This window comes from Bombina bombina, chromosome 1 (genome assembly GCF_027579735.1).
Source record: "Bombina bombina isolate aBomBom1 chromosome 1, aBomBom1.pri, whole genome shotgun sequence".
NCBI lineage: Eukaryota > Metazoa > Chordata > Amphibia > Anura > Bombinatoridae > Bombina > Bombina bombina.
Genome location: NC_069499.1, coordinates 1,381,941,690 through 1,381,962,300, shown reverse-complemented (window position 1 = coordinate 1,381,962,300; position 20,611 = coordinate 1,381,941,690).

Sequence of the window (20,611 nt, the reverse complement as noted above, 5' to 3'; positions counted from 1 at the left end):
TTGGAAGAAGAGGATGGATCCGCGCCAGAGGTCTTGAAGATGGAGCCGCTCGTCGTCGGATGGAAGAAGATAGAAGATGCCGCTTGGAGGAAGATGTCTACCGGTCCGGATCTCCTCTTCTGCCTGGATAGGATGAAGACTTCTGCCCGATGATGGACTTCTTCAACCGCCGCTTGGATCAAGACTTCAGCCGGAGGATGGACGTCTTCAGCCCCCGCTTGGGCTTGGATCAAGACTTCAGCCGGAGGATGGACGTCTTCAGCCCCCGCTTGGGCTTGGATCAAGACATTGGAGCCTGGACCGATCGGTGATACCCGGCGTGGTGAAGATAAGGTAGGAAGATCTTTAGGGGCTGTTAGGTTTATTTAAGGGGGGTTTGGGTTAGATTAGGGGTATGTGGGTGGTGGGTTGTAATGTTGGGGGGTATTGTATGGTTTTTTTTTTCCAGGCAAAAGAGCTGAATTCTTTGGGGCACGCCCCGCAAAAGGCCCTTTTAAGGGCTGGTAAGGTAAAAGAGCTTTTCTATTTTTATTTTAGAATAGGGTAAGGCATTTTTTATTTTGGGGGGCTTTGTTATTTTATTAGGGGGCTTAGAGTAGGTGTAATTAGCTTAAAATTGTTGTAATTTATTGATAGTGTAGTGTTAGGTTTAATTGTAACTTAGGTTAGGATATATTTTACAGGTAATTTTGTAATTATTTTAACTAGGTAACTATTAAATAGTTATTAACTATTTAATAGCTATTGTACCTGGTTAAAATAAATACAAAGTTGCCTGTAAAATGAATATTAATCCTAAAATAGCTACAATATAATTATAATTTATATTGTAGCTATATTAGGATTTATTTTTCAGGTAAGTATTTAGCTTTAAATAGGAATAATTTATTTAATAAGAGTTAATTTATTTCATTAGATTTAAATTATATTTAACTTAGGGGGGTGTTAGGGTTAGGGTTAGACTTAGCTTTAGGGGTTAATACATTTATTAGAGTAGCGGCGAGGTCCGGTCGGCAGATTAGGGGTTAATAATTGTAGGTAGGTGGAGGCGACGTTGGGGGCAGCAGATTAGGGGTTAATAAATATAATATAGGGGTCGGCTGTGTTAGGGGCAGCAGATTAGGGGTTCATAGGGATAACGTAGGTTGCGGCGGTGTACGGAGCGGCAGATTAGGGGTTAATTGTATAATGCAGGTGTCAGCGATAGCGGGGGTGGCAGATTAGGGGTTAATAAGTGTAAGGTTAGGGGTGTTTAGACTCGGGGTACATGTTAGGGTGTTAGATGCAGACTTAGGAAGTGTTTCCCCATAGGAAACAATGGGGCTGCGTTAGGAGCTGAACGCTGCTTTTTTGCAGGGTTTTTTCAGCTCAAACTGCCCCATTGTTTCCTATGGGGAAATTGTGCACGAGCACGTTTTTTAAGCTGGCCGCGTCCGTAAGCAACGCTGGTATTTAGAGTTGCAGTGGCGGTAAATTATGCTCTATGCTCCCTTTTTGGAGCCTAACGCAGCCCTTCTGTGAACTCTAAATACCAGCTGTATTTAAAAGGTGCGGGGAAAAAAAAGCCAGCATTAGCTACGCGGGTCATTACCGACAAAACTCTAAATCTAGCCGTTTATGTTTACAATCTTCAGTTTTGTGAAATCAACATCCACATATAGAAATTATATTGCTTAGATATCTATTCTGTATATATGACAATATTTTGTATTTGTTATCACTGCCCTTTTCACAGTGTGTCATAAACCAAAGAAATATATTTTTCAAGATTGAGAGGGTTTTGATCTTAAATGGACAGTATACTATAAAATAGTTTTTCCCTTAATGTGTTTACAATTAGTTTTTGTACCAGCTGCAGAGTATAAAATGTATGTGATTTACTTGTTAAGGCTTCTTTGTGTATATGAATTTGCTGATTTTGTGTTTTGAAGCCACAACCTAATAAAACGGTTTGAACTTGTAGGTATTATCAGATCTCATTACTTTCTCCCATTTAGAAAATATACATGCTTCTTTATCTCATATCACTCCATATACCAATAACCAATACTTGGATAGAACAATTGAAAATTAACTTTTTCTTACCTTATCTCTTCTATAACCCACTGGGAGTGTAATTTCTTCTGCTTGCTGTGTTTACACAGCTTGGCCTCGAGGCCAAAAGTTTTAAGGATAGGTGTGGATACCACAGGCTAAATAAACTATTACAGATGCCAATGTAAGGACAATGGAAATACTTAGAAACAATTTAATACACTCCAGCAGGTAAAGTGGATCATTGTGAAACAATTAAAGGCGATAACATACAGATACGAATCTTCCGTCCACATGTTACTTTGTTTGGTTTTATTGTTGCCATTTGGCCTTTTTGTTTTTTTTGTTGTGTCTGTTGCACTCTTTCACCTTGTCAAATGGCTCCAATGGGGCTGTGTTGGCCCTTGTCAACTCCCTCCAAGGACTGTGATGCACTCTTTCACCTTGTCAGATGGCTCCAATGGGGCTGTGTTGGCCCTTCTCAACTCCCTCCAAGGACTGTGATGCACTCTTTCACCTTGTCAGATGGCTCCAATGGGGCTGTGTTGGCCCTTGTCAACTTACTCCAAGGACTGTGATGCACTCTTTCACCTTGTCAGATGGCTCCAATGGGGCTGTGTTGGCCCTTGTCAACTACCTCCAAGGACTGTGATGCACTCTTTCACCTTGTCAGATGGCTCCAATGGGGCTGTGTTGGCCCTTGTCAACTCCCTCCAAGGACTGTGATACACTATTGCACCTTGTCAGATGGCTCCAATGGGGCTGTGTTGGCCCTTGTCAACTCCCTCCAAGGACTGTTATGCACTCTTTCACCTTGTCAGATGGCTCCAATGGGGCTGATTTATCAATATGAGTTTATTATCTTATTTCTTTATGTTTTATGACATAATAATAAAATAAATGTCATTAATATATTATTTGTCCTCTTTATTCATGTCATTTATTAAAATCTATATTTTATGTGGTTAATCCTTAAAGGGACATGAAACCAAAAAATGTTCTTTCATGATTCAGATATATAATACAATTGTCAATAAATTTAATATTTACATCTCTTATTTTATTTGCTTCATTTTCTTGCTATACTTTGCAGAAAGGTTTATCTTTGCAAGATCATTATTAGCAGAGAACTGAGGTTCTAGATGTAGATTGTTGGTTGTATATATATATATATATATGTTGTTTTCGGCACATCCATATTTTTATTTATAAACTATTCGTGAATTGATGCAACTTTAACAAATGATCCCAGGATTATTAAAATGAGATAATCAATGTAAATTATGAATTTGATGGAAATAGTATCCTCTCTGTGAATCCTGAACTTAATTGTTTGTATTTCATGTCCCTTTAAGTGATGCTGACCACAATTCTTAAGGAATGGATATGAATTTCTAATGTATTTTTGTCCTTTTTACATCAACATAGACATATAATATTTTTTAAAAAGACTATTTTTTTTAATGTTGATAGCACATGTATTCCAATTTCACTTATATCTTATTGTAGAAGTCTAACAAAAGCAATCACTGTGTGTAATGTGCATATTTTAGCTGATTAATATCTTTCTATTATTATTGTTTCTCTTTAATGATCCAACGATATATTGCTATAGGTAGGCTGACCATATTTCAACTTGAATAAGTGACACATCTGATAAATACGTGTCATTATTCTTATTCCAAATAAACCTTTAAACATATCTGAAAACATCCCTGACATATGTATTTCTCATGTGTTCCTTTTAAAGCATAAAGATGGAACACCATAGCTATAGGTAACATATAATGTATAACCAATCCCTATTTTCATAATGTATCTCGTAGCATTATTTCTGATTTAAATAGCCTTGAAACACAATCTATTTTCTCATTTATGTCTAACATACGATTTTTAATTAATTTTCTTTCCATAAATTCTCAAATTTGCTTCAGTCTCTTTCTATAATTTGTTTAAGGAGCATCAGGGCACTACTGTTTTCTAAATAAACACATAGGTGAACCAATGACAATCGGTATATATATGTAGCCACCAATCAGCAGTTACAACATTGTTTTTTTCTGCTCTTGAGATTACCTCTAAACACATTTCATCAAAATATTAAAATTAAATTTGAAAATGAAGTTCAAATTGCAATGTCGTACATAATAGTGTAACATAAAATGCTTGCTAAATAGTTAATAATCCTCTGATTCTAATGAAATATATCCTTATTACCAACAATGGATTCTATTTCATATATCACAGTATTACGTTATCTAGCGTGACATTCATAGCTAACAATATAGCACATACTAGTTTTTAAAATATAAATACGTTTCTTATTGACATGCAAAGCTGTAAAATTAGTCCTTGGATTGGATGCCGTTTTTACGCGATCTCGGATGCGCCTTTGATTGGCTGACGTTGTTACATGATCTCGGATGCGCCATGTTGCTTAAGACGTCACATTCCACGATGTAAAATGAGTCCTTGAATTGGATGCCGTTTTTACGCGATCTCGGATGCGCCATGTTGTTTAAGACGTCACATGCCACGCTGTAAAATGAGTCCTTATATTGGCTGACGTTTTTACGCGATCTCGGATGTGCCATGTTGCTTAAGACATCACATGCCAAGGTGTTAAATCCGTCTGATTGGATTACGTAGTCCCGCAATATTTTTTTTTTTTTTTATATATATTATTTTTATTTAAGTTTACCATAAAACTTTAACAATAAGACAAAAAACATTTCAATGTTCCTACACAAGAGCAGGAATTTGTTACAATATGATGCAAAGCATATTACTTAAAGTCTTTCTGGATTGTCCCGTGCTTCAAATTCTCTTCATAGTATCGCTGTGGTTGTGGTAGGCTCATAGAATCTAGGGTGAGGTATGTGACATATAGGCCTTCCAACTGTCAATTAAGGGAGGACTCCAGAAATCTAATTCCTTCTGTTTCTAGTATGAATTCTAGATCTTGTCAATTGTCTTACAAAAATTAAACTGAGATTGGAGAGAAAGGAAAGAGAAGGAAAAGAGAAAGAAGAAGAAAATAAGAGCATAGGTCAGTTATTAAAGTTTGAGAATGTTTTCCTCATAAATCCTACATGTTTACTCTTGGGCCTGCTTGTATAACTTATTTTCTATACCTAAAAGATTCCCATAAGAACATCATCTCCTGATGTAGTGAAAGCTGACCTAGTTTGAGGTAATAGAATCTTTCTAGCAGCAAGTTTCTGTTGACTAATTCTATCCATTCTGGTGTAATAGGCACCACTGCCGTTCTCCATTTTCTCGGAATGATCTGGTTAGCTGCATTTAGCATGATGTGATATAAATGTAGTCTTATTTTACATGTGATTGCTGGCGGTTGTCTCAGCATTATTATTTCTGGGCTAGGTGTTATTTGAGTATTTAGTATTTTATTGATATTTGAGAAAATATCAGACCAATAAGGTTTAATATGATCGCAGCCCCACCAAATGTGGGATAGGTGACCCTCCTCCGGACATCCCCTCCAGCATGAACCTGAGGCTTGTGAATATATATATTTGATTCTAGCTGGTGTTAGATACCACCTCATCATTAATTTAATATTGGTTTCTTTTGCCTGGGCGGAATGACCGGAGTGTAGAAGGGTAGAAAATCTGTGTAGCCATGTTTTTGCCGGGGTAGTTTGTTGCAACTCGTTATCCCATCTTTTAGTGTATGAAGGGAGTCCCTGAAAGGTGTGTGTTAAAATAATCTTATATATTTTGGAAATTACTCCTTTTATCTCTTCTTTAGTTATACACATTTGTTCAAATACTGTGGGAGATCGAGTTAGATCTTTTCTATGTTTATGTGACATTATGTAGTGCCTCATCTGGTGTATGTGAAGCCATGAAGATAGGAAAGGGTGTTCTATTAAGTCAAGTTGGGACTTATCTTTAATAAACTTAGCCTCATCTGTGATAAGATACATGGGTATGAGTGTTTGTGGAAGCTTGAGAAGGTTATTATCTGTGATTTTACCAGGTTTGAATTCTGGATTGTTTAATAGTGTAGTAAGGGGTGAGTACCTAGAGGATATTTTATTTGGTACCTTACAAATATATCTCCAATTAGTCCAAGTCTCATTGGAGATTGAAGATGTTGAGATAGTATATCTGTTAAAATAAGCAGGGTTCCAGCTCGCAGTGTTTAGGTCGTGGTTAAAGGCAAGGTCAGTTTCTATTTGCACCCAACTTTTATAGTTAGATGTGTCAAATCGGAACCACTCCTGGATTATCTGTAAAGATATGGCAAGTTTATAAGAAGGGAGGTGCGGAACTCCTAAGCCTCCTTCTGTTGGGGGCTTAAAGAGTGTATTACTGTTAATCCGCGGAGGCCTACGTCTCCAAATATACTCATTTATTATCTTTTGCATGTGAGCTAGGTCTTTTTGTATGCCTGGGATAGGGACTGTCTGTAGAATGTATAGCACTTTTGGAAGCAAGATCATTTTTGTTGCTTGTATTCTACCTGTCCACGATATATTTTTAGGAAGCCAGTGAGATGTTAGAGTTAAAAGTTCTGTGATTAGATTTCCATAATTGTATTTACGTAGGTCTGTTATATCTGGAGTAATGTAAATACCAAGGTATTTTAGATATTTTGTCTGTTGCTTTAAGGGGCATGTAGATTTAAGATTAGTAAGGGTGTGAGTAGGTAAGTTTATAGGAAGATATTCTGACTTGGTCATGTTTACCAAAAAATTTGATACTGTCCCAAATTTTGTCAATTCATTAGTCACTTGTTGGAGGGATATTTTGGGGTTTGTGAGTGTCAGGAGAATGTCGTCTGCGAATATGGCTAGTTTATGTGTCTGATTAGCAATAGAAATTCCTTGAATTTGGTTATTCAATCGTATTTTGATAGCTAGGGGTTCTAGGGATAAAACAAAAAGAAGTGGTGACAGTGGGCAGCCTTGTCTGGACCCATTTCGGATTTCAAAAGGTTCAGAAAGGGCTCCATTAATCCTGACCTGAGCTGTGGGGTTGGAATATAGAGCAAAGATTTTTTGAATGAATGAGTCTGGGAAGTGGAAGTGTTGTAGGGTCGTGCGTAGGTATGTCCAGTCTAGTCGGTCAAAAGCTTTCTCAGCATCTGTCGAAACGAAAACAGTCGGGGTTTTGGTTTGCGTGATATATTCCAATAAATTTAAGACTTTAACCATATTATCGTTTGCCTCTCTACGTGGGACAAATCCCACCTGGTCCTGATGGATTATAGAGGGGAGAATTTGATTAAGACGGGCCGCTAGAATTTTCGCATACAATTTGAGGTCTAAATTTAACAAAGAGATTGGTCGAAAATGTGCGGGAGTGTTTGGCGGTTTACCCGGTTTAGCTATAACTGAAATGTTAGCTTGTAACATGGTATCAGGAAATGGGTGTTTTTCTGGTATGGAATTAAATAGGGATGTTAAGTGCGGTACTAGTAGAGAAGCAAAAGTTTTATAATACAGACCTGTGAATCCATCAGGGCCCGGTGCTTTGTTTTGTTTTATTTGTTTTATTGCCTCTAGTACTTCCGATGGCTGAATAGGCCGGTCTAATTGGGTGCGTTGATCCTGATCTAATTTGGGGATGGGTAGGTTATCTAGATATTGATTACAGTGAAATGTATGATTTTGAGGGTCTCTGAATGGAAATAGATTATAAAGTTTATGGTAGAAGTTTTTGAACTCTTTAGCTATCGATTTTGTATCTTCTAATTGTGTACCTGTTGACCTTTTTATGGCGTGAATATAAGTTTTCTGCTGTTGTTGTTTTAATGCTCTAGCTAAGAGCCTTCCTGACTTATTGCCTTCCCTATAGAAGTTTTGCTGGATATGGAGGAGTTGTTTTTGTGATTTGATATGTAAGAGAAGGTTAATTTTTTCTCTTTTGGATTGCAATTGGCTTAGAATAGTGTTGTCAGCGGGGTGAGATTTGTGTTTATAATCTAAGTCTACTATGTCTGTGGCTAAAAGATTTATTTCCTCGCGGCTTTTCCTTTTGATTTGGGTGGCAGTTTTGATAAACTCGCCTCTTATAGTACACTTGTGAGCTTCCCAAAGGGTGGCCATACTAACATCTGGTGTCTTATTTATAGAGAAGTATGAGCTTATATGTTCTGAGAATAACTCCTTCTGCTTTGTATCTAACAATAATGAGTCCTCCAGTCTCCACTGGAAGGCTCTTAGAGGTGCTGTTGGCCATTTTATAGTGCAAACTACTAAGGAGTGATCTGACCATGTTGTATGGTGTATGAAAGAATGTATAGTGTGGGATAGTACTAGATGATCCACTAAAATATAATCTAGTCTAGAATAATTACGGTTGGGATGGGAGAAGAAGGTGAAATCAATTTTTTGTGGGTTAAAGTATCTGCATGTATCATGTAAGCCAAGAAGCTTGAATTTTTGCCATTATATTATGAAGGCTTGGGATTTTAGCTCTAGTGGTAGGGTTTGAGCAGTCAACTGTGGGGTCTAGGGGGAGGTTCAGATCCCCTGATAATATTAAGGATCCCTTTGCTTCTTTAAGAAGTAAATCTACAACAGAGGTTAAGAATTTATCCTGATGGGAATTTGGGGTGTAGATATTCATTATTGTTACTGGTTTGCCATATAGGAGGCCCTTTAGACATAAGTATCTGCCTTCCTTGTCCTCTATAGCATGTGTCTTAACGAAGGGGATAGATTTGTGGATTAAAATGCTAACCCCGTTGATTTTTTTGTGCGGGTTAGTGCTGTGGAAATGTAAAGGGTAGTGTGTGGAAAAATATTTAGGGACATTTTTCCCTTTGAAGTGGGTCTCCTGTAGCATTAATATGTGTCCACCTTTTTTTTGAAGGTCTAAAATGGCCATTCTTCTTTTATTTGGACAATTGAGTCCCTTAGCATTTTGCGTGAAAATGTTTAAGTCTTGTGGTGTGTGATTAGTCATACTAGTATACAGGGAGTGCAGAATTATTAGGCAAGTTGTATTTTTGAGGATTAATTTTATTATTGAACAACAACCATGTTCTCAATGAACCCAAAAAAACTCATTAATATCAAAGCTGAATAGTTTTGGAAGTAGTTTTTAGTTTGTTTTTAGTTATAGCTATTTTAGGGGGATATCTGTGTGTGCAGGTGACTATTACTGTGCATAATTATTAGGCAACTTAACAAAAAACAAATATATACCCATTTCAATTATTTATTTTTACCAGTGAAACCAATATAACATCTCAACATTCACAAATATACATTTCTGACATTCAAAAACAAAACAAAAACAAATCAGTGACCAATATAGCCACCTTTCTTTGCAAGGACACTCAAAAGCCTGCCATCCATGGATTCTGTCAGTGTTTTGATCTGTTCACCATCAACATTGCGTGCAGCAGCAACCACAGCCTCCCAGACACTGTTCAGAGAGGTGTACTGATTTCCCTCCTTGTAAATCTCACATTTGATGATGGACCACAGGTTCTCAATGGGGTTCAGATCAGGTGAACAAGGAGGCCATGTCATTAGATTTTCTTCTTTTCTTGCCAGCCACGCTGTGGAGTACTTGGACGCGTGTGATGGAGCATTGGCCTGCATGAAAATCATGTTTTTCTTGAAGGATGCAGACTTCTTCCTGTACCACTGCTTGAAGAAGGTGCCTTCCAGAAACTGGCATTAGGACTGGGAGTTGAGCTTGACTCCATCCTCAACCAGAAAAGGCCCCACAAGCTCATTTTTGATTATACCAGCCCAAACAAGTACTCCACCTCCACCTTGCTGCCGTCTGAGTCGGACTGGAGCTCTCTGCCCTTTACCAATCCAGCCACGGGCTGATCCATCTGGCCCATCAAGACTCACTCTCATTTCATCAGTCCATAAAACCTTAGAAAAATCAGTCTTGAGATATTTCTTGGCCCAGTCTTGACGTTTCAGCTTGTGTGTCTTGTTCAGTGGTGGTCGTCTTTCAGCCTTTCTTACCTTGGCCATGTCTCTGAGTATTGCACACCTTGTGCTTTTGGGCACTCCAGTGATGTTGCAGCTCTGAAATATGGCCAAACTGGTGGCAAGTGGCATCTTGGCAGCTGCACGCTTGACTTTTCTCAGTTCATGGGCAGTTATTTTGCGCCTTGGTTTTTCCACACGCTTCTTGCGACCCTGTTGACTATTTTGAATGAAACGCTTGATTGTTCGATGATCACGCTTCAGAAGCTTTGCAATTTTAAGAGTGCTGCATCCCTCTGCAAGATATCTCACTATTTTTGACTTTTCTGAGCCTGTCAAGTCCTTCTTTTGACCCATTTTGCCAAAGGAAAGGAAGTTGCCTAATAATTATGCACACCTGATATAGGGTGTTGATGTCATTAGACCACACCCCTTCTCATTACAGAGATGCACATCACCTAATATGCTTAATTGGTAGTAGGCTTTCGAGCCTATACAGCTTGGAGTAAGACAACATGCATAAAGAGGATGATGTGGTCAAAATACTCATTTGCCTAATAATTCTGCACTCCCTGTATAGATGTTGGTGGATCTAAGGAGCAATGACACATGCGTATATTAGTGAGTTTGGATGTGACGGCCTATGCTCTAAAAGAGGACAGTAAAGTAGAGAGAAGAAAGAAAAAGAAAGAAAAAGGCAGATAAGAAAAATATTAAAACATAATATTTTTAACACAGATTTAAATTTAAACAACATATTTCTGTTCTAGGGAGAAGATCTCCCGACTAGGTGAAAACAACAAAAAACAAAGTCAACATCAGTTAACAATTTAACCTTTAAGACACTTTCTCTTTTTTTTTTTTCTTTTTTTTTTTTATATTAGCAACTCTAAGGGCCTGTGGGCCACATGTATACCGGAAAGTAGATAATACTTGCAGTAAGAAGTCTCTGTTGGCCGCAGCCTAATTGGTAGGAAGTGTTCTTGTGTGCAGCAAGAAGTTGTCATCCGTTATCACCAGGTGATGAAGAAGCAGGTTGTGTAGATTTACGGGGTTTCTTTTGAGACACCTGACTCCACTCTCTTCTTTGTGGTAGGGGAGTTGGTTTACTTGGGCTTGTGCGTTTTTCTTGAGATGTGGCATTATCTTCCATTTGAGGGGTTGGTATATCTAACTCTTTGCAGATATCTGGTATTTCTCTGGTAGATGAGCAGGTAATACGTCTTCCTTTCCAAAGAATTAGCAAATGAAAGGGGAATCCCCACCTGTATAGGATATTTTGTTTCCTCAATAACTGTGTAAGCGGTTTGAGTTCCCTTCTTTTTGTGAGAGTTCTCTGAGACAAATCAGTAAACATTTGTATGTCTATGTTTTCATACTTAATGGGTTGTTGTTCTCTTGCTAGTTTCATTAGCTCTTCCTTTTCTTGAAAGTTTGTAATACGAACTATAATATCTCTTGGTGCTTGTCCAGCCAGTGGTTTGGGGCGTAAAGCTCTGTGAGCTCTGTCTATGGAAATTTTGGAAGGGATTTCTTCTTTTTTTTAATGTGCTAAAGAAATCTTGAAGATATTGTTCAATATCTGGTGGGAGGATAGTTTCAGGGATGCCTCGCAACCTGATATTATGTCGCCTGCTGCGATTTTCAACGTCGTCTATCTTGTCTTCTAGCTCAGAGATAGTTGTGTCTTGTTTCTGAATGGTGTCCTGAAGGTCTGAGATAGCTTCTGAGTGTATATCTTGGCTGTTTTCGAGTGATTCTACTCTGTGACCAATGTCAGAGATGTCTTTTTTAAGATCTGAGATTTCCTCTTTGATGCATTACTTGACTTGTGATATAAGAGAGGAAAAGTCCTTTTTAGATGGGATTGTTTTAAAAAGAGCTGTGGCAATAGTGATATTTTCTGACATATGATCACTGTCAGATTCTGATGAGCTGTGGTCTGACCTTGGGTCTGGTATTGCTTCTTCTGTTGGAGTTAAATTTTTGGCCTCTGATGCCTTAAAAAAGCTGCTGACTGAGTGTGCAGATGTCTTTAGTGTTTTGGCAGTCTTGCCTGGTTTATTTATTTTTTTGTGAGACATAGTTGCGTGGCTATTGCTTCTTCAACCTCACTGTTTCTTTAATAAGCCGGCAGGAAGGCTGTTGTTGGATGGGGGAGTTCTTTGAGTTTTTGCTGCTTTTGCAGTCGTTTATTAAAAGAATTCAGATCGAAAGCTTGGCCACCTGAGCAGTGTACTATATTTCAGTGTACAAAAGTGCCAGGTACAAAATCCCAACTATGAGGGAATGAACAAGTGCTTATATGCTGTCTGATTTAAGGCTGGCTATTAGGCTCTGATGCTCTGTTTGGCAAGTGATACCTTTGTCACTGTTGTGGGTATAGGTTTTATTCCCTCGTTTATGGCCAACTCAATATTAATTGCCTTAATGTCTTTGTGTAATTTGGCACTCTTACCCTTTCGATAGGTGTTCCCCTCTGCTGCAGCGTTAACACGCCGTCTGTAAATACAAGTGCGCAGCTGAACTCCAGCTCAGGCTGCGGCCCGTGTCGGCTCTTATTTTCCGGTGCGGCTCACTCCGGGTTTCAACTGACCGGTATGCAGGTGAGTTTGATTGTTTCTCGGGGGGTATCTCTCTGATTGCCCCTCGGAGAAGGTGTCTCCGGTCGCTGGTGCTTTCTAGTTAGACTCCAACCGGATCTATGATAAGGTGCTTCTATGCGCACAGCGTGCGCATAAGATATCGGGCAATCTCTTGCAGCTGTCAGCATGAATCATGATCATTCCGTGCCTGAGCTCAACTATTTACATGGCTAGTAGTGTATGGTCCTAAAGTGTAGGGTGGCTAGTGTCAGTTACATTTTCACCTAGTTGGGGCCTAAGAGCTCTGTCAGACAGCAGCCATCTCCTAGGCTGGCTAACTCCGCCCCCCCGCAATATTTGATTTTGCACGTAACCCACGTTTGTGAATGAGAAGACAAGTTTAAAACCATGACGAGTATGGATTGTGTCAATCATGTACAATGTTGAACATAGCTGATAAAGAACACAAAAATCTCTTTTGATGGCTCTCGTTGAACAAACGAATAAAAGCAATATGTTTTCCTGCATAATATATTTTGAGGCAAGTGCAAATCCATGAATATACTCCATCTTGTTTAATATGTTTGCCAACAATATTTTCCTTTTTATAAATAATTACTGTGTTGTGTTTAATTTTCTACATATCTAATTCCTAAAGATGTGCTATTGTATTTGAATCAAGTAATCAATATGCATTGACCTTTATCATATGCTAAATATATGAGATGCCTACTTATTCTAGATGTTATGTCCTGGTCTTTTTTCTTAAAGGGACATTATACACTAATTTTTTTTTTAGCATATATGTTTTGTAGATGATCTATTTATATAGGCCATAATTTTTTAAAAATGTATAGTTTTGCTTATTTTTAAATACCATTGCTGTGATTTTCTGACTCCTAACAAGGCCTCAAAGTTTGATGTGAGTACCATCAGCTACCTTCTCCAGCTTGCTCCTGTTTGTGTAAAGGGTCTTTTCATATACAAAAGAAGGGGGAGTGTCTTATTTCACACTTGCAATGGGCTTTCCAACTAACTTTTCAACATAGCTAAACTGAGAGTCTTTAAACCGTTTTATCCTGGATTTTTATATCAGAATCTGTGCATCTTGTTCTTTATAGTAGTGTCTATTACATGCAGTTCTATGAAAATGAGTGTATACTGTCCCTTTAATGTAAATGCTGTGAGCATGTATTTCTAATGTAACTCATAAAAGGACATTAAACCATATTCCTTCTAAATGAAATGTGTTTCTTAAATAATTCAAACACTATAATGTATCTTTAAGAATTTAGACTTTATTTAACACGTCGATAGAAATATGGCATACAGGCTTAGTATCCTATTCAAATATTTTCTGGTTTTAAACAAGTACATGTAAATATACCAACAATCCCTAAGGATTAGTATATGTTAGCATATGTTCTTGTTTAAAGGGACAGTCAAGTCAAGCAAAACAGTAATAATTTTATTCTCAAAAAATGCAAACTTTTATCATAAATTTATCTTAGTTCTCTTGGTGTTCTTAGTTCATAGCTAAACCTAGGAGGTACAGCTGCTCATTTATTTGAGCCTGAAGAGTGCATCTAATCTGAATGCATTATGACCACTAGAGGGCATTATGTTTTGTGTTTTATATAGAAAACATTGAGCTCATGCAGTATAGTTACCCTGGATTGATCAGTGATTGGCTGAAATGCCGGTCTGTCAAAAGAACAGAAATAAGTGGTCATTTTTCAGAGGCATAGATACAAGGTTACTCACAGAAGTAAAATGTGTATTTCTCTAAGTCTTGTTTTTCCAAACTTGATAATGCGTAATAAAGTGTTTTCTTTGTAACCAACAATAATTAATGTTATGACTGTCCGTTTAAGCTGTGTTGTTGGCATCAAAACAGTGATATGCCATCATGTATAATTGTAATAGTCATTTTGTTTGAGATTATGGAAACAGTTTGGACATCACATCACAGAAACCAATCAATGTAATCAACAAGGATAGGTATGTGATGATGAGGTCCCCACACACTTGTAAAACACACTCTGCAAACAATCTGCCTCCATGGACCCGGTCCCATAGAAGCAGATTATATACAGAGTGTGCTCCAAAAGTGTAAGAAGACCACATCATCACATACCTATCCATCACACATTACATAACTATATATATATATTAAAAAAAATTACTTCCTCTTCCTTCCCCTCTTCCCACGAGACTGAGGCTCTGGGGGGGGGGGCAACTGCCCCCTCCGACGAGTTCTCATAGGAGATGTTTGGGGAAGAGGGGAAGGAGGAGTAGTGGGATCACCCGGCTGAGGAGGAGATTGAGGATGAGATGGAGGAGGGCCAGGAACAGATGGCCCAGCAGCAGATGGTGCATTATGCGCCTCCCGGAGGACCTGCAATATCTCTTTCAGAGTATGCAAGATCTTTCTTTGGTCTTGGCGAAGCTCTCTTTTGTCTTGTCGAATCTCATTGATTGCTTCCGTCAGCTGGATTCTGCTTTCAGCCTGTTCCCTCCGGGAGGCACGCATCTCTTCAAGAAAATCTCTTAATATCTGCAGCTCTGCTATCTCCTCCTGAGGGGCTGCTGGTGCACGGCGGGCTGCTGGTGCAGGAGGAACTGCTGCAGGAATCTCTTCTGCCGTGGGGGCTTCTTTAGAGGATGAGGATAGAGGGATGTCTTCCATGTCTCCCCGAGGTGGAGAGTCATCTGCACCACTCTCATACCTGGGTGAAGGAGGAGCCTGTGGGTGCTGTGCTGTTAGCGTTAGCGATGCTGTATGGACTTGACATCCCTGTTATGGACCCCCACTGCATTAACAGAATCCCTGATCTCCAGCCATAGCTTCCTCTTCTCCTTAGTGGTGGCCTTCTGAGCCTGCAGCCTCCTAGCCCTCTCCATATAAGCCTCTATGAGGGCCTCCTTCTCATCCATAGTATATCTCGCCTCCCTAGTCAGCTTGGCTTTCCCCTGTGATGTGAGCCTGTGTTTCCCGGACTGTGAAGCTCTACACTGCCCGGCACTGGGCCCAATCACTTCTTCATCTTGAACAAAGTGGCCGGGTCCACCCACCGCTTCCTCCCCCCCTTCCTCTCCCCCTTCCTGTCTCCCTTCCTGTCCCCCTCCTGTTCCCCTTCCTGTCTTGTTCCTCTTCCTCTCCCTCTCCCCCTCTCCTGCCTAACCTCTTGCCTAACCTAGCCTCTACAATCTCTTCTATGACCTCCTGCCTAATCAGCTCCAATAGCTGCAGGTTAATCTGCCCCCTATCCCCCCTCCCGAGAAACTCAAACAAAAAGTGAATGTGCCCAAATGAAAGGGGGTCAAAATAAATAACTTTTTTTTTTGTTTGTTTTTTAAAGTGCTCAAAGTGTGAAAGGGGTATAAATAAAAGAGGGTAAGGAGTATTAAACAGACAAAAATGTAGAAAAAGACTAAAATGAGGATATGTAAACAAAATCTAACTATGCGATGGATATGGGCTTACAGGGAATGGGGTATGGGCTTACAGTGAATGGGGTATGGGATAAAAGGGAATGGGGTATGGAGTGTAGTATGAGAGGGGATGGGGTATGGAGTGTATGTAGTGTTATTGATAAGTGTATGTATGTATTGAATGTGTTTGCGTGTAAAGTATTCAGAAAAACCACTTGCACACTCACCCAAACAAAGTCTCACACTACCACTAACTCACTATCTCACACTACCACTAACTCACTATCTCACACTACCACTAACTCACTATCTCACACTACCATTAACTAACTCACTATCTTACACTACCACTAACTAACTCACTCTCTCACACTACCACTAACTAACTCACTCACTCACTAACACTAAATCTCACAATACCAGTAACTTGTTAAATCTCTCTAATCTCCCAAAATCCTCCAGCAACACAGTCAAAGAAGCCATACTTGTAGCGTGCTTATATACCCTATGTAAATGTTTAATGATGTACCGGTTTGCAAAGTAAAGTATGTTCAGGTGTGCTTTGTTAGTAATTAGTATGTGTGCAATGTGTATTAGTTGTGTGAATTTGCGCATGCTCATATTGAGTTAGTATTTGTGGAATGTGTATAATGTGATGATGTCATAGTGATCGTTTTGCATAACATTGTCCAAAAGTATAATCTGTAAATGTAAATATATATTTGTGATGGTGTCGTATTTGTGAAGTGGTGTAAATGTTTCTTTGTACTAATGTTTCGTAATCTTGAATGCAAATGTTTTGTTTGTGAATGAGTGTGCAATTCTTTTTTCGTGTTGTTTTGTTCCGTATTGCAAGATCGGAAGGTATTTATGTATTCCTCTTTTAGTGTAAATGTAAATGTGGTTTGTAAATTTGATGTGTGTTTTTGTTGTGCATTATTCCGTATACGTAATATGACAGAGCAGTGCGTATTTCTCACAAGATCGAGTGTTAGCTGAAAAATCCGTGCTTCTTTCATTTATCATTGATCTCTATGGGAGAATGTTTAACGCTGCCGTGATTACGCTTCAAAAATAAACGCGGTAGTCGTGTTACCGCGATGCGTTATGAGGTTGTTTTGAGACTCGTAAAACCTACATTATGAAAAGTGCGCAATGTAAATAAAGTACACGTAACTAACGCATCTCTCCTAACGCACAACTCGTAATCTAGCCGAATATTTGGTGTGACCATCCTTTGCCTTCAAAACATAATTACTTTTTCTAGGTATATTTGCACACAGTTTTTTTAGGAACTTCATAGGTAGGTTGCGCCAAACATTTTATGGATAGCTAACAACAGTTCTTTTGTGGATTTAGGCAGCCTCAGTTCAGTCTCTTCATGTAATCACAGACAGACTCGATGATGTTGAGATCAGGGCTCTGTGGGTGGGCCGTACCATCACTTCCAGGACTCCTTGTTCTACTTTGTGCTGTAGATAGTTCTTAATGACTTTGGCTGTATGTTTGGAGTAATTGGCACGCTGCAGAATACATTTGGGGTCAATTAGATGCATACAGACGGCATCTTCTATCTTCATCCATCCGGCTGGGAGCGTGTCCATCTTCAAGACATACGACGCAGAGAATACTCTTCATCCGGAGTCTTCTTATTAAATGACGGTACCTTTAAAGGGACACTCAGGTTTTATTAAATTTTCATGATTCAGATACAGCATGTAATTTTAAACAACTTTCTAATTTACTTCCATTAAAAAAAATGTGCACATTCTTTTATATTTATACTTTTTTTGAGTCACCAGCTCCTACTGAGCCTATGCAAGAACTCAGACTATACGTATATGTATTTGTGATTGGCTGATTGCTATCACATGGTACAGAGGGAGTGGAAATATACATAACTTTAAAATGTGTTAGAAAAGAATCTACAACTCATTTGAAATTCAGAGTAAATGCTGTTGTATTGTCTTGTTATCTTGCATTTGTTGATTATGCAAATTTGCTGTGTTTACTGGTCCTTTAAGTGACATCATCCAAGATGGCCTCCCTTCAATTCCGATTGGCTGATAGAATTCTATCAGCCAATCGGAATTAAGGTAGAAAAAATCCTATTGGCTGATGCAATCAGCCAATATGATTGAGCTTGCATTCTATTGGCTGATTGGAACAGCCAATAGAATGCCAGCTCAATCCTTTTGGCTGATTGGTTTAGCCAATAGGATTGAACTTCAATCCTATTGGTTGATTGCATCAGCCAATAGGATTTTTTCTACCTTAATTCCGATTGGCTGATAGAATTCTATCAGCCAATCGGAATTGAAGGGACGACATCTTGGATGACATCACTTTAAAGGTACCGTCATTTAGTAAGAAGACTCCTGATGAAGAGGATGCTCCGCATCTGATGTCTTGAAGATGGACCCGCTCCGTGCCAGATGGATGAAGATAGAAGATGCCGTCTGGATGAAGACTTCTGCCCGTCTGGAGGACCTCTTCTGCCCGGCTTAGATGAAGACTTCTGCCTGTCTGGAGGACCACTTCTGCCCGGTTGGGTGAAGACGTCTCACGGTAAGGTGATCTTCAAGGGGTTAGTGTTAGGTTTTTTTAAGGGGGGATTGGGTGGGTTTTAGAGTAGGGTTGGTTGTGTGGGTGGTGGGTTTTAATGTTGGGGGGGGTATTTGTACTTTTTTTTTACAGGTAAAAGAGCTGATTACTTTGGGGCAATGCCCCGCAAAAGGCCCTTTAAAGGGCTATTTGTAATTTAGTGTAGGGTAGGGCTTTTTTTATTTTGTTAGGGGGATTAGATTAGGTATAATTAGTTTAAAAATCTTGTAATTATTTTATTATCCTCTGTAATTTAGTGTTAGTTTTTTTGTACTTTAGATAATTTTATTTAATTGTAATTAATTGTATTTAATTTATTTAATTATAGTGTAGTGTTAGGTGTTAGTGTAACTTAGGTTAGGTTTTATTTTACAGTTAAATTTGTCTTTATTTTACTAGGTAGTTATTAAATAGTTAATAACTATTTAATAACTATTCTACCTAGTTAAAATAAATACAAAGTTGCCTGTAAAATAAAAATAAACCCTAAGATAGCTACAATGTAACTATTAGTTATATTGTAGCTATCTTAGGGTTTATTTTATAGGTAAGTATTTAGTTTTAAATAGGAATTATTTAGGTAATTGTAGTAATTTTATTTAGATTTATTGTAATTATATTTAAGTTAGGGGGGTTAGTGTTAGACTTAGGTTTAGGGGTTAATACATTTAATATAGTGGCGGCGACATTTTGGGTGGCAGATTAGGAGTTAATAAATGTAGGTAGGTGTTGGCGATGTTATGGACGGCAGATTAGGGGTTAATAATATTTAACTTGTGTTTGCGATGCTGGAGTGCGGTGGTTTAGGGGTTAATATGTTTATTATAGTGGCGGCGATGTCCGGTTCGGCAGATTAGGGGTTAAAATATTTATTTTAGTGTTTGCAATGTGGGGGACCCTCGGTTTAGGGGTTAATAGGTAGTTTATGGGTGTTAGTTTACTTGTTAGCACTTTAGTTTAGAGTTTTATGCTACGGCGTTGTAGTGTAAAACTCTTAACTACTGACTTTAAAATGCGGTACCAGTCTTGACAGAAGAGGGTCTACCGCTCACTTTTGGTCAGACTCGTAATACCTGCGCTATGCAAGTCCCATTGAAAATATAGGATACGCACTTGACGTAAGTGTATTTCCGAGTCTGGCCAAAAAAAGTGAGCGGTGAGCCTGTCATTTCAAGACTCGTAATACCAGCGGGCGTTAAAAAGCAGCGTTGGGACCGGCCAACGCTGCTTTTTAAGCCTAATGCACAACTCGTAATCTAGGTGATAGTCATCAATAACATCCACAACCAGAAAACAGAGAACACAAGCATCTCTGTGTTCTCTGTCTCTATTCTGTTCTGGTCACACTTGATCTCTATTCTGTTTTAAATGGGTCATTTTAAAAGCTTTAATTTGTTGGGAAGAGTTGATCCTTTTACTTAACCACCACAAGAACTTCCCCTGCAAAGCAAAGCACCACCCACTCTGCTTCATCCCAAAACACCAAGATTTTATTATGTAGTAGTATTTTGTGCTACCCATACTTATAATGCACATTACATCACCAAGCTTCTACCACCTCCCCTATCTACTCTTGACATAGGCTAGTAGGGCCATAAACTCACTCCAGGAAGCCTTTCTTTTTTAGTTTGCATAATGTGGGTGGTACAACCAATATGATGTTGTATAGACGACCCCATAGGCTAGTTGTATCATGGACTGCATGCACTCTGATTGGTCTACAGGGTCCCCGGTGACTGGTATGGAATTTGATTGACTGTGCCACTGCCACCTATCTTTTGGAATCTGAAACAAAAGATGGCTACAGTGGGCTCCTAGTAATTCCTACAGTGGCACATAAGAAGAGGGTGCAAAACTATCTGTTAGAAAATCTATACAGTACTTTAATATTAACCTAAACGGAGCTATACTATCTGTTTAATTCTATTGGCACTCCAGTCATATTTTCATAGGATACCTTGTACTGAATATGTGAGATTAGTACACTTTTTACTTTGCTAGCTATTACCATCTCCTCTCCACATAT